Here is a 13,502-nt window from a genome sequence, read left to right as displayed (position 1 = left end):
AGAATGATTGAATAATTGAATTCTAGAGGACTCTGGACTTTCAATAATCTAGATGATGGAATGCATCAGGAGGCAGTTTATGACTTGGTTCAATGAACATCGAGAGACCAGGAACTATAGGTTGAAGATAAAAGAATCAAAAATCAAAGCAGAAATACATACTTATCAATCTTTAACTTCTTTATGTAGCTTTTTATCAAAAACTGTCCTATTTTCTATAGTAGCCATGATGTTTTGTGGTGTGTATAATTTATAAAAATAATGTGCAGAAAAGACTGATTGATTCTTTTGACCTTCTAAACTTAGATGATTTTTTTGAGTTCCTGTTATCACTGCAGCTAAACGAGAACAATCATGTTATATATGTAGAGGAGGAAGCAGCTAGAACTCGCATCTAATTGATGGAAGAAAAAGGTACCAATTATGGATTCAGTCTCAATATATTTAATTTATTAGGAACTGACACCTTCTTATCATATATTATTTTTTGATTTTAGAATGATCATGATCCATTAAAGTTAGTATCTGAGATACCCTGCAAACTTCTTAGATATAATAGGATGTAGTTGCCAACAAATATGTCCTTCTGGCTTTTTACTCTAGCATTTGGTGTCCATTATGAGGAAAATGACGACAACTAGATATATTATTTCTCTCTGAACCTCATACCTAGTAAGTGGTCAATACAAATGTAAGACCCCACAGAATCCTAATCGTTTGAATCCTTTAAGGCATGCCAAAAGAGGTCCCAGAATAGGAAAATTTTAGTTAACTGTTAGGACATAGTCTTTTCTAAAGCCCTCGAACTTTGAGGAATTTATTTACGACCTTTCCGACCTCAAAAAGCTAGTTTTTAAGTTGATTCATGATCGGAGAAGTCAATAGTACATCCCGGGTGAGTTTCAGAATTTTCGAACAAGCGTAAGGGCGTGTTTGGAATTCAAAAAAAGTGGCTTGAGGCAATAAGACCGCGGATCCCTGCCCAGAGCGGTGCTCCAGAGCCCATGGCACCTCGCCTAGAGCGGCGCTCCAGAGCCCACGACGCCCTGGCTAGTCCGGCCCATGTATTTTCCTGCAGTCATGTTTCGCGTCTCTAAGGTCAAATAGGTCATTTTCACTTCACCCAATAGGTCCATAACATGGGATTAAATCCCGAAATAGCATAATTGCTCATCCTTTTTACAAAATCCTCTTAAGAACAAGCCCTAGCTTCATCAATTCCAAGAATTAAGCCTCAAGAACTCACCCTAATCTCCATGAAATTAACAAGCAAGGTATGTTAAGTGTTCATCCAAGGGTTTCCTTCCACCCTTGGAGTTCAAGAACTCTTTTTAAAATCTCAAGTTAATAGTTTCATAAACTACATGTACCGATTGGGTTGTTTCATGTTCATGTTGTTGTATGGGTTTTCAATCCAAGATTTAATTATAGTTATCATGAATATAAGATACCATGTATGTAATTGTTGTAAGCCTCATGTTGAAACCCTTGAATTGTGAATTGATTATTGTAGTCTTGATGCATTAGCATGTTGTTCATGCCCAAGTATAAGGTTATGCCTCCTATGTGTTTGTCAAAATGCCTCAGTGAATGTATTATGGATAATTGATTATCATTATGTTTTCAAAAATTGTCATGTCTTATTATGATTGATGCTATCGAGTCCTGGGGGTATTTATTACCCGAAATCTAGTTGTTTACTAAGAATTACAGTAGCTATAGAATAGTTTCAGTAATGTCACAAATAGTAGAACTCAGTCAGTTAGCAGAACTCAATGAACTCAGTCCAGTTCAGTCAGTCGACACAATCAAGGTCAGTTCAGTCAAGCCCAGTACAGTTTAAAAATTAGTTCAGGGTCTATTTAGTTGGGAGTAGGATTTAGCACTGAAAAAACCTAGGGATGGGGGTATTCCTGCCAGAGAGGGTTTTACCCTTAGTAGCTATCCCTGCATTACAAAACTACATAGCCAATGTAGTTTGAGATATCTTCCTGCTAGACTAGGGTTGATATATCTCATACGAGTTTTCTTGATAGTGAGGGTTAACGAAAGAGCTTCCTGCCAGAGAGGGTTAACTCATAGCCATTGTTAGTATCCCTTGGTAAGGTGCTAACACCCTTCCAACTGGGGTCATAGGTTGGACCCCAACTCAGTTTATAATCGGGGTATGTCAGTTAAATGAACACTTCCACAGTTTCAGTTTCAGACTCAGTATAGAACTCAGTTCAATTCTATAGAGTCAGAACTATTAGACACAGTCAACCAGCTAAGCACAGAATTCAGTTCAGTTCTATAGGATTAGGACTTTCAGACACAGTCACCCAATTATCAATAATTTAGTTTTCAGTAACCTCAGATATTAGTTACTCAGTTCTCGGAACTCAGTACTCAACTTCAGTGTAATCTCAGAAAATAGTATACTTGTATACGTGTAGCATTGCATACTCAGTAGTTGCAGTATGTTCAGTTAGTCATGTACTCCTACTCAGTTATATTTTTATCATATAATCAGTTATTGTTCATGCATATGAACCCATGCATACGGTCATACCTCACTTAGCATACCAGTACATTCAAAGTACTAACGCATACTCTTTTCTTTGCTCTATGATGTCTCATATCTTAGGTTCAGATGCATGGGCTCCAGACCGTACTTAGTAACCCAGATTATCAGCAATAGAGTTTGTGGTGAGTCTTCATAGTTTGAGGACAAAGTTCATTTATTTCATTAGTTCAGTATGTTCAGTAGCCGGAGTTAGTTGGGGGATTGTCCCATCAACTCCATGTTCAGACAGTTAGAGGCTTTCAGACTATATTTGCTTAGACAATATTCAGTTTTGTTTTTAGTATTTCCATCAATACTTTCATTACTCATATCAGTATTTTTGAGAAACTTATGGCATTTCAATTATACTTCCACATTATTTTAGTATTATTATTCAGTACTTACAGCAGGTACCAGACATGGGTTAGCTTGTGATCCTTCAGGGTTGTAAGCATTGTGTGGTGTCCGGGGTGCAGACTCGGGGCGTTACAAACTTGGTATCAGAGCCTAAGGTTCAAAGAGTCCTAGAAAGTCTGAAAGCCACGTTTAGTAGAGTCTTGTGCATGGGTGTATAGCGCGCCACACTTATGAACAAGAAGCTATGAGGCATTTTAGGAAAAGTTTCCCTTCTTTTAGTGTTCATATCGTGCGAGTGAGCATGAGATCAAGTTAAACTCCCAGTATAATCCATTTCTTCCTTTATTTTATAGAATATGTCTTCTAAAAAGACTAACGGAATAAGAACTAGAAACCAGCTAGCATCTCCGCCCGTTCAGGACGATCCCCTGAATGATCATGTATCTCACTCCGAATTTAGGACTGCTTTAATTGCCTTAGCTTATTTAGTAATATCCCAGAACAATCAGCTGGCTACAATTCTATCTAGGCTTATGACTCAAAGCTCTACAGAGTGAGGACAAGAGATGTTGAAAAGGAGGGAGAAACAACAAGAGGTCCAGAACGCCAAGGCCAGAGAGTGATTGAAAAAATCCTTCTTGCCAGAGATGTGGCAGAAACCATCAGGGTGTGTGTAGGACTGGTAGTGGGTCATGTTTTAGATATGGAAATCTAGTCCATAGAATCATAGATTATCTTCAATTAGGTTCACGGAGTCAGCATATCCATCTCTCAGTTCAGTCTGGTCACCACTTTCAGTGCCATCAGTGGGCAACGCCTAAACAGACTATATGCACTTCAATCCCAACAGGATCAGGAAAGTTCTCCTGATGTGGTCACTGGTACGTTACAAGTTTATCATTTACATATTTATGCTTTGCTAGATCTAGGAGCTTCTTTGTCCTTTGTAACTCCTTATATAGTTGTTGACTTTGGAGTCAGTCCCGAAATCCTAGTAGAGCCTTTCTGTAATGCCCCGAAATCTAGTTCCCAGGATGCCACACGGTGCTCCAAACTACAAGTAGTCCTGAGCTAACCCTGGCTGCCTTTTCTAGATTAGAATCTCAAAATAGAGAAATATAGATGAAAAATCATAACATATATGGAAAACTGTCTAAAATATTTTGAGTATATCTAAATCATACTAAATCTCAAAAGTCTGATAAAACAAATGCTGAAAATCTGAATACTAACTCAAAGGTCTAAATCTAAATCTAACAGTTCAACAAGCCTCTACTATCTGAATCTAGAGAGTCACTGGGATAGGCCCCAGCTGACTCAACTTTCTTAAATGAGTAAAGACATATCTACTAGTAACTTGGAAATCTGAATAACTAAGCCCTCGAAACTATGAGGACTCACCAACTGTAGAGATGTAGATACGATGCTCGAAGATCAATAACGCTGCTGAAACTGAGCACCTGTACCTACATTATGAGATAATGTTGCACATAAACATATATGTGGATTAGTACTTTGATGATGTACCGAGTATATGGGGGGTATGCAATAAGTAAATAATATCATCACAGTTTACAAAATCATGCATGTTAAATATAAATGACTCACGTAAGCTTAAGTAATCTGAAATTTGGAAATAAAGCATGAATAATAAAACATGTAATCTAAATCTTATGAGTCATCACACTTAGTTTTGAAATCTGTATCTGTAGTTCTTCTCTATTTTCTCAAATCACATAGGCTAAGTGAAGTTTGAAAACTTATTTTGTGCATCTAAAAATTTCAAATAAAAAAACTGTTTAAAAATAGGGGACATCTTTTGGGAGGTTCTTCTAACTGACATGTACACCATGTTAGCATCCATGGTGTCCCACAACTAGCCCCTATAAGGTTAGGGCTATTGTAACCTTGCCATCGGAATAGAAATCTAATCTGTGTGATCACAATCTAAGTTATCCACATTGAAGTGGGAATAATCTGATAATCTGTACCTACAGTGGCACGTAGTTCTGGAGTATGAAACCGTAGTAACTTACCCATCTTGATGCTAAATACTACTCCCAATCTCATTCTCAAAATCTTAAAATATCCACTTTAGAACTTATACAAAGGTTTACAGAAAACCAATTATGCTCTGCTTTTTCTTTAAATCTCAAATCTTCTGAAATAAAGTGGATTCTTTATCTAAAATCTGAAAACAATCTAGTCATGGGGTGCTTATAGCAGAAACAATCTTAAAACAACAAACTTTAAATGAGATCCCATGACCCAAGCATCAATCTCATGTTAAAACATCTCAAAATTCATACTTGGTAATGTAAACATTCATAAATCATCTTAAAATCTGGAAATTACTGCACAAGACATAGAAATATGAATAAAGTCATGTAATCCAACTTCTAAATCATGGGAAATCTCATAATCTTGCAAATAATGATAATGGGTATAAACCCTAACTTGAAATACATGGGAAATCATATAAATTGCAGTAAATTTGTAATAAAAGTAAAGTTTTGGGCACAAGGATGAAAGATTTATCCTTGTTCAAACCCCACATACCCTAATTGATGATCTTCGATGAAAAACTCAATCTTGGATTCCTATTGATGTTTTGGAGATGGATTCTTAATGTTCTTGCATTGGGAATCCTTAAATTTGGACTATCTTGGAGAATTAATGGAGAAATTTTAAGTTTCTTGGAGAGGAAGTATGATGAACTAGGGTTTTGCTTTGAGGAGAATGATGAATAGGGCATAAAGTGCTTTGATATTTGAGTAATCTTATGTTTTTGGACGGATTGGGGGTTGGGGGATTTACCAAAACACCCTATTTAAATTCTTAAATGAAAGTGGAAAAAATAATTTTTCTTGATCTGGGTGGCCACCGCGACGTGCCACAATCATGGTGGCTCACTAGAAAAAGGACGAGTGGGAATTAGGTTCCCTCCATGATGCGACGCCATCGCGGAGCCCCTAAGTTTGTCATTTTGACCACTGGCGCGATGGACCAAAATTGCGAAGTCTCACTAGAAATTGACAATTATGATTTTACGTTTCTCTGCGACGCGCTAAGGACCCAAATCACGGTGTTTTACAACAGGAACTTAAAATAGCCATAACTTTTTACTCGGTTATCAGATTTAGGCGAATCTTATATTGTTAGAAAGCTAATTCAATTTCCTACACCATGTAAATTCCAAATCTAAAGAATTCCACAAAAATAAACATCATTCATTCTAAAACCTAATCCTTGAAATTTTCGAGATGAGTTTAGGCTAGGAAAATGTAAGGTATTACAATATCTCCCCCTTTGGAACATTCGTCCTCGAATGTGGCTATATAAGCTGAGGTTTTTAAGGAATCTGAGAATATAAGATAGCATGCACAACTGAAGTGAACTGAGCAACTGAATCTAAATCATTCTAAGCTTCTGAGTAATTCTGTGTGTGTATGAACTTACATGAAGACGATTATATAGCTGAATCTGTGATTCAAAAGGAACTAAGTTAAGAAAGGGTATTACCTTCAGCTAAATCTGAGTCTACAAGGAAAAGGTGAGGTGTAGAGACCTTGATTTGATACCCGAAATGCTACACGGTGCCCATGACCCTGAAGGACCACAAGCTAACCCATGACTGATATCTATACCTGTATACTGCATAAAGTACTGAATAATGTGGAAACATGAACTAAAAGGCCATAAGGTTCACATATCTGAAGTAAAACATAACTTCTGAAAAGGGGTATGAAATACCCAAAACAACTAAAATAACTATCTGAACATAATAGTCCAGAAAGCCTCTAACTAACTGAACTGTCTGTGTAAGGAGTTGATGGGACATGTCCCCAACTAACTCCAACTGATAAAATAATAAAGAAGATAATAAGGAATAACCATGTCCTTAAAAGATGTGGACTTACTTCTAACTCTGACTGCTGAGACTGGAATCTACTGTTGCTCTGGAGCTCGTGTCTCTGAACCTATGGTATAAGAAATCATAGCACAAATGCGTCAGTACTTTGAATGTACTAGTATGCATGTGAGGTAGGTTAAATGCATGGGGTTCATATGCATGAACAATAATAATAACCGACTGACTATCATGAGTGTGAGAATACATGTATAAGACATAAAAACTGACATTGATATCGTGATAACATGATTAATGAATCTGAACACTGATAACATGACATACTGGTACTGATATAACTGATAACATGAGTGACTATATCTAACGGTCCTGAATCTGATGGAATTATCTGAGTTCTGTACTGTATCTGAGTTGACTGTATCTGACAGTCTTGAATTCTAAAGAAATATCTGAGTTCTTTTATTGAGATTGAGACTGAGACTATGGGAGATAGTCATCTAACCAACAGGCCCCAAATAATGCATTATAGCTGAATTGGGGTCCAATCTGTGCCCTAATTGAAAGGGTGTTAATACCGCGCCACTGGTAAGGACAACATGTGAGTGACCCTAATATAACAGGTAACTCTAATAAGAACGATAGGAATCCTCATATAGCAGGTTAATCTACCTCATCTACCCTCATATAGTAGGCTATGATGTCTCAACCTATGCTGGCTACATAGTTTTGGAACGCAAGGATTGCTTCTAAGAATCACACCCTCATATAACAGGTGAGTTTTCACCCTTGGGTTCGATTGGTGCTAATTTCTACTCCCATCTGAATAGACACTAAACGTGATTTTCTCAAACTGAACATGGACTGAGTTACTGAATTCTGTTGACTAACAAAATACTATTGATATCTGACAACTGACTGAGTTCATGGGATCATAGAGATTTCCTAATTCATAGACTGTCTGAAGTATAAGGATCACAGCTTGACTAAGAGTATCATGAAAACATGACATGGCTCTAGGCGTACAGCTAATATTTTGGGTACAAGTACCCCCAAGAATCTATGGAAGGAAACTAACCAGGCATAACTTACTTGAATACATAATAATCACCATAATGCATTTACTAAAGCATTTCATCAAATATGTGATAGGCATAAGCTTGTACATACATGGGATGTCATGACAACATGCTAGTTAGTCACTTTTCCTTCAATTAGGCATTAAATCAAACATATTGTAGGCATGGTACAAGTAAACATCATTGTACAACAATTAAACATCATGGTCACATTCTAATTTCATCATTCAAGGGTTTAGTAATAGGTTTGCATGAATCTATATCTATAATAATTAAACCCACATAGAAATTATCACCCAATATGGAGTAGAATTTAATTTCTCATTTATCAACGTGAACAAGAATATCCCAATCATGAAATCATAAAGAAAATCTATAACTTGAAGTTTAAAAAGGGATTCTTGGACTTCATGGACAAAAGAAGTCCATGAATGAACACTACGCATACCTAGGTTAAGATTCTTGATGTTCTTGAACTTGAAGAATTGGAAATCCCTTAGTTCTTGAATAAGATTATAATTCTTGTTCTTGGGGATTAATTTCAGAGAGAAACCATAATGTTGTTGAAATAATAATGAACAAATGGGCAGAAATCCCTATTAAAATGACTTAAAAAAACTAAACGAGACGTGCGACAATGGGTGCGACGGTCCATCACTGGGTTGACGGTCCATCAGCCCTGACCATCGCTTATAGGCAGAATGGGGTCTCACTGTTTTGGCTGTGACGACTTGGGCGACGGTCCATCGCAAGTTCGAGAGTCCGTCAACCTGACCGTCGCACCTTATCCAAAAGGTGGCCTCACTGTTTCCCTTGCGACGGCCTGAGCGATGGTTCGTCAGCTTGGGTCATCGCTCCTAGGAAGAAGGTAGTTCTCACTCCTTGCTTAGACGGTCGTGGGCGATGGTCCATCGCTAGTCCGACAGTCCGTCGGGCTCACCAACTTACCTGGGCAATTTTACTGCCTTCCATCTTTTGGCCATAACTTTCTCCTCCGATGTCGGATTTTGATGAAATTGGTATCGTTGGAAAGTTAATTCAATTTCCCACATGACGAAAAGTAAAAATCTTTAAAATACCATGTGTACAAAAGTGGATTTATCTTTTAAGGAAATCTTCTGACATTCTTAAGATGATTTCAAGCTAGAAAAAGTATGGGGTATTACAATATCTACCCCTTGAGAACATTCATCCTCGAATGATACTGAGTGAGGGGAAAGAATAACCAACGTACATACTGAACATGAATACTGAAACATGATCTTATGACTGATAACTAAACATATCATATTGAACATACTTATCTGATGCATGTGTAGCTGATTCATGAATGCCTGACTAGGTGTTCTGATGAACTAAGTTTCTCACAATAAGAATGCATGTATGATGCATAATTATATAACTGAGATGATACATAATGCATGACTGAATATGCAATGGTATTTAATACCAAGTTTGTGATGAACACTGAACATAAAATTGGGTAAGCTTATGGAGAACTGTTACCTTGAGCCTGATCTGAGTTGGCGGAAAAGAGATGAGGATACTTGGTACGCATATCTACTTTTGCTTCCCAAGTAGCTCCCTCGACGGACTAATTTCTCCAAAGAACATTAACTAGAGGGACTTCTTTGTTCCTCAGTCTACGAGTTTGATAGTCTAGGATTTCAATAGGAATCTCTTCATAAGAGAGGTTGTTCTGAACATCAATGCTCTGAATAGGGACTACAACCGATGGGTAACCTATGCACTTCTTGATCAAAAAGACATGAAAGACTGGATGAACTGAGCTAGATCTAAAGGCAATTCAAGCTCATAGGCTACCTTGCCAAAGCAACTGAGAATCTTGAAGGGACTAACATATCGGGGACTGAGCTTTCCCTTATTGTTGAACCTCTTTACTCCCTTCATGGGAGAGATCTTTAGGTAAACATAGTCACCAATCTCAAACTCGAGATCCTTTCTATGAACATCTGCATAAGACTTCTATCAGCTCTGAGTAGCCTGGAGTCTTTCTCTGATCAACTGGACTTTCTCTAAGGCGTCGAATACCAAGTCGGGCCCTATAACTGAGGCCTCACTAACTTCAAACCAACCAATTAGAGATCCATATCTCCTACCATAGAGAGCTTCGAATGGAGCCATGTGAATAATGGAATGATAGCTATTATTTTATACAAACTCAATCAAAGGAAAGTGGTCATCCCAACTACCCTTGAAATCAATTGCACACGCCCATAGCATATCTTCTAACGTCTGAATGGTCTTTTATTCTTAACCATCTATCTGAGGATGAAAGGTTGTATTGAGATAAACTTGGGTACCAATACCATTTTGGAATGCTTTCCAGAAATGAGAGGTGAACTGGGTACCTCTGTCTGAGATAATAGATAACGGAACATCATGCAATCTGACCAACTCCCTAATGTAGAGTTTGGCATAATCCTCGACTGAATAAGAAGTATGGATTGGAAGGAAATGGGCTGATTTGGTCATTCTATCTATAATGACCCAGACTGAATCATGATGATGACGAATTCGAGGCATACCCATCACGAAGTCCATGTTCACTTCTTTCCACTTCCAAGTAGGAATAATGAACTCCTGCATAGGACTACTAGGCTTTTGATGCTCTATCTAAACCTGTTGACATGTAGAGCACTTAACCACAAACTTCCAACATCTCTCTTTATCCCACTTTACCAATAAACTTTTCGCAAGTCATGGTACATCTATGTCTCCCCTAGATGAATAGAGTAGCACGGACCATACGCTTCTACAAGAATTTGCTGCTTTAATTCATCTACACCTGGAACACAGAGACAACCCTGACAGTGCAGAACACCATCTTCCCCTTGGGAGAAAACCTCTATTTTCTAATCCTTGATTGACTCTTTCAACTTGACAAGGTTGGATCTCCTTCTTGCTTTTCTTTTACCTCAGAAATTAGAGATGATTCTAAACTATTTTGAACCCATATATCACCCTTCTCTATATCGACTAAGCAAATACCTAGTCTCATAAGCTGATGGACTTCTTGAGCTAACTTCTTCTTACTGTCCTCAACATGGGCAACACTACCCATAGACAGTCTACTGAGAGAATCAGCTACTACGTTGGCTTTGCTTGGATGATAAAGGACACTCATGTCATAATCTTTCACGAGCTCTAACCACCTTCTCTGACGAAGATTGGGATCTTTCTGACAAAAGACATACTGAAGAATCTTATGATCTGTGAACAGATCTACATGAACACCATATATGTAATGCCTCTAAATCTTTAAGGCAAATACTACGGCTGCTAACTTAAGATCATGAGTAGGGTAATTCTTCTCATGGGGCTTAAGCTGTCTGGAGGGGTAGGCTATGACCTTACCATGCTGCATGAGGACACAACCTAAACCCACTCTGGATGCATCACAATATACTACGAACCCATCTGAACCATCTAGAAGAGCTAGAACTGGAGCTGAGGTGACTCGAGTCTTCAACTCCTGAAAACTCTTCTCGCAAGGATCTAACCATTGAAACTTGACTTTCTTCTGAGTCAATCTGGACATAGGGGATGCAATAGAATAAAATCCCTCAAAAAACCATCTATAATAGCCATCCAAACCCAGGAAACTCCTAATATCTAATGGAGAGACAGGGCGAGGCCAGTTTCTTACTGCCTCGATCTTTTAAGGATCTACTCTAATGCCATCACCAAAAATGATATGGCTAAAGAATGCTACTGACCTTAGCCAAAACTCACACTTACTGAATTTGATGAATAGCTGATGATCTCTGAGAGTCTGAAGTCCTGTTTTGAGATGGTTTGCATGATCTCACTCACTGCGGGAATAGACCAGAATATCATCTATGAATACTATGATGAACATGTCTAAGTACTGCTTGAACATCCGGTTTATCAAGTCTATAAAAGCTGCTGGGGCATTGGTGAGACCAAAGTATATGACTAGAAATTCAAAGTGACCATACCGAGTATGGAAAACTATTTTTGAAATGTCACATTCTCTAACTTCGAGTTGATGATAGCCGGATCTAAGGTCTATCTTAGAGAAATAACTAGCACCCTGAAGTTGATCAAACAAGTTATTGATTCTGGGAAGAGGATACTTATTCTTGACCGTGACCTTATTGAGTTGATGGTAAACAATGCACATTCTGAGAGAACCGTCTTTCTTGCACACGAATAAGACTGGAGGCCCCATAGGGAAATGCTGGGTCTGATAAATCCCTTATCTAAGAGATCCTTCAACTGCTCTTTCAGTTCTTTGAGCTCTACTGGTGCCATTCTATATGGAAGAATAAAGATAGGCTGAGTGTCCGAAAAAAGATCAATACCGAAGTCTATTTCCCTTTTGGGAGAAATTCCTGGAAGATCTTCGAGAAAAACATCTGAATATTCATTTACAACTGGAACTAATTCAAGGCTGGGAGTCTTGGAACTAGTGTACTTAACTCAAACAAGATAATAGAAACATCCTTTAGATATCATTTTCCGTGCCTGAAGGTAGGAAACAAGCTGACCCCTAAAAGCGGATAAACTACCCTTTCACTCTAGGACGGTTTTATTTAGGAATTGAAACTGGACTATTTTTTTATGCATTCGACTTTGGAATAGCAGGAATGAAGCCAATCCATGCTGAGAATAACATCAAAACCAGTCATCTCTAATTCGACTAAGTCTACTGAAGTGACTTTCTGAAATATCATAACCGGGCAGTTCTTGTATACCCACTGGGCTATGATGGCTTCACCCACTGGGGTAGAGACTGAAAAGGACTCTGCTAGAATTTCAGGACTAATTTTGAAATTGGCGGCTATATAAGGAGTGACAAAAGACAAAGAAACTCCTGGATATAGAAAAGCATAAACATGCACATGAAAGATCTGTAACGTATCGATAACCACATCAGGAGAATTTTCCTGATCTTTTCAGGACTGAAGAGAATAGAGATGATTTAGGCATTGCCCACTAGTAGCACTAGAGGTGGTACCCTGCTCATTCGGGCGTCAGGACTGAAGAACATTATTGTACAATAATTAAACATCATGGTCACATTCTAATTTCACCATTCAAGGGTTTACTCATAGGTTTGCATGAATCTATATCTATAATAATTAAACCAACATAGAAATTATCACCCAATATGGAGTAGAATTCAATTTCTCATTTATCAACGTGAACAAGAACAACCCAATCATGAAATCATAAAGAAAATCCATAACTTGAAGTTGGAAAAGGGATTCTTGGAATTCATGGATGAAAAGAGTCCATGAATGAACACTATGTATACCTAGGTTAAGATTCTTGATGTTCTTGAACTTGAAGAATTGGAAATCCCTTAGTTCTTGAGGAAGAATTTGATTCTTGTTCTTGGGGATTAATTTCAGAGAGAAACCCTAATGTTGTTGTTGAAAAAATAATAAACAAATGGGAAGAAACTGGATATAACTGGGTATATATAAGTGGGTGATAAATGACCAAAATACTCATATTAAGACGACTTAAAAAAAATTAAGCGGGACCTACGACGGTGGGTGCGATGGTTCGTCGGTGGGTTGACGGTCCGTCGGCCCTGACCGTCGCTTTTAGGAAGAAAGGGGTCTCACTGTTTTTGCTGTGACGGCTTTGGCAAAGATCC

The sequence above is a fragment of the Capsicum annuum genome, chromosome 7 (assembly GCF_002878395.1).
Source record: "Capsicum annuum cultivar UCD-10X-F1 chromosome 7, UCD10Xv1.1, whole genome shotgun sequence".
NCBI classification, from domain to species: domain Eukaryota; kingdom Viridiplantae; phylum Streptophyta; class Magnoliopsida; order Solanales; family Solanaceae; genus Capsicum; species Capsicum annuum.
Note: the sequence above shows the minus strand (reverse complement) of the source record.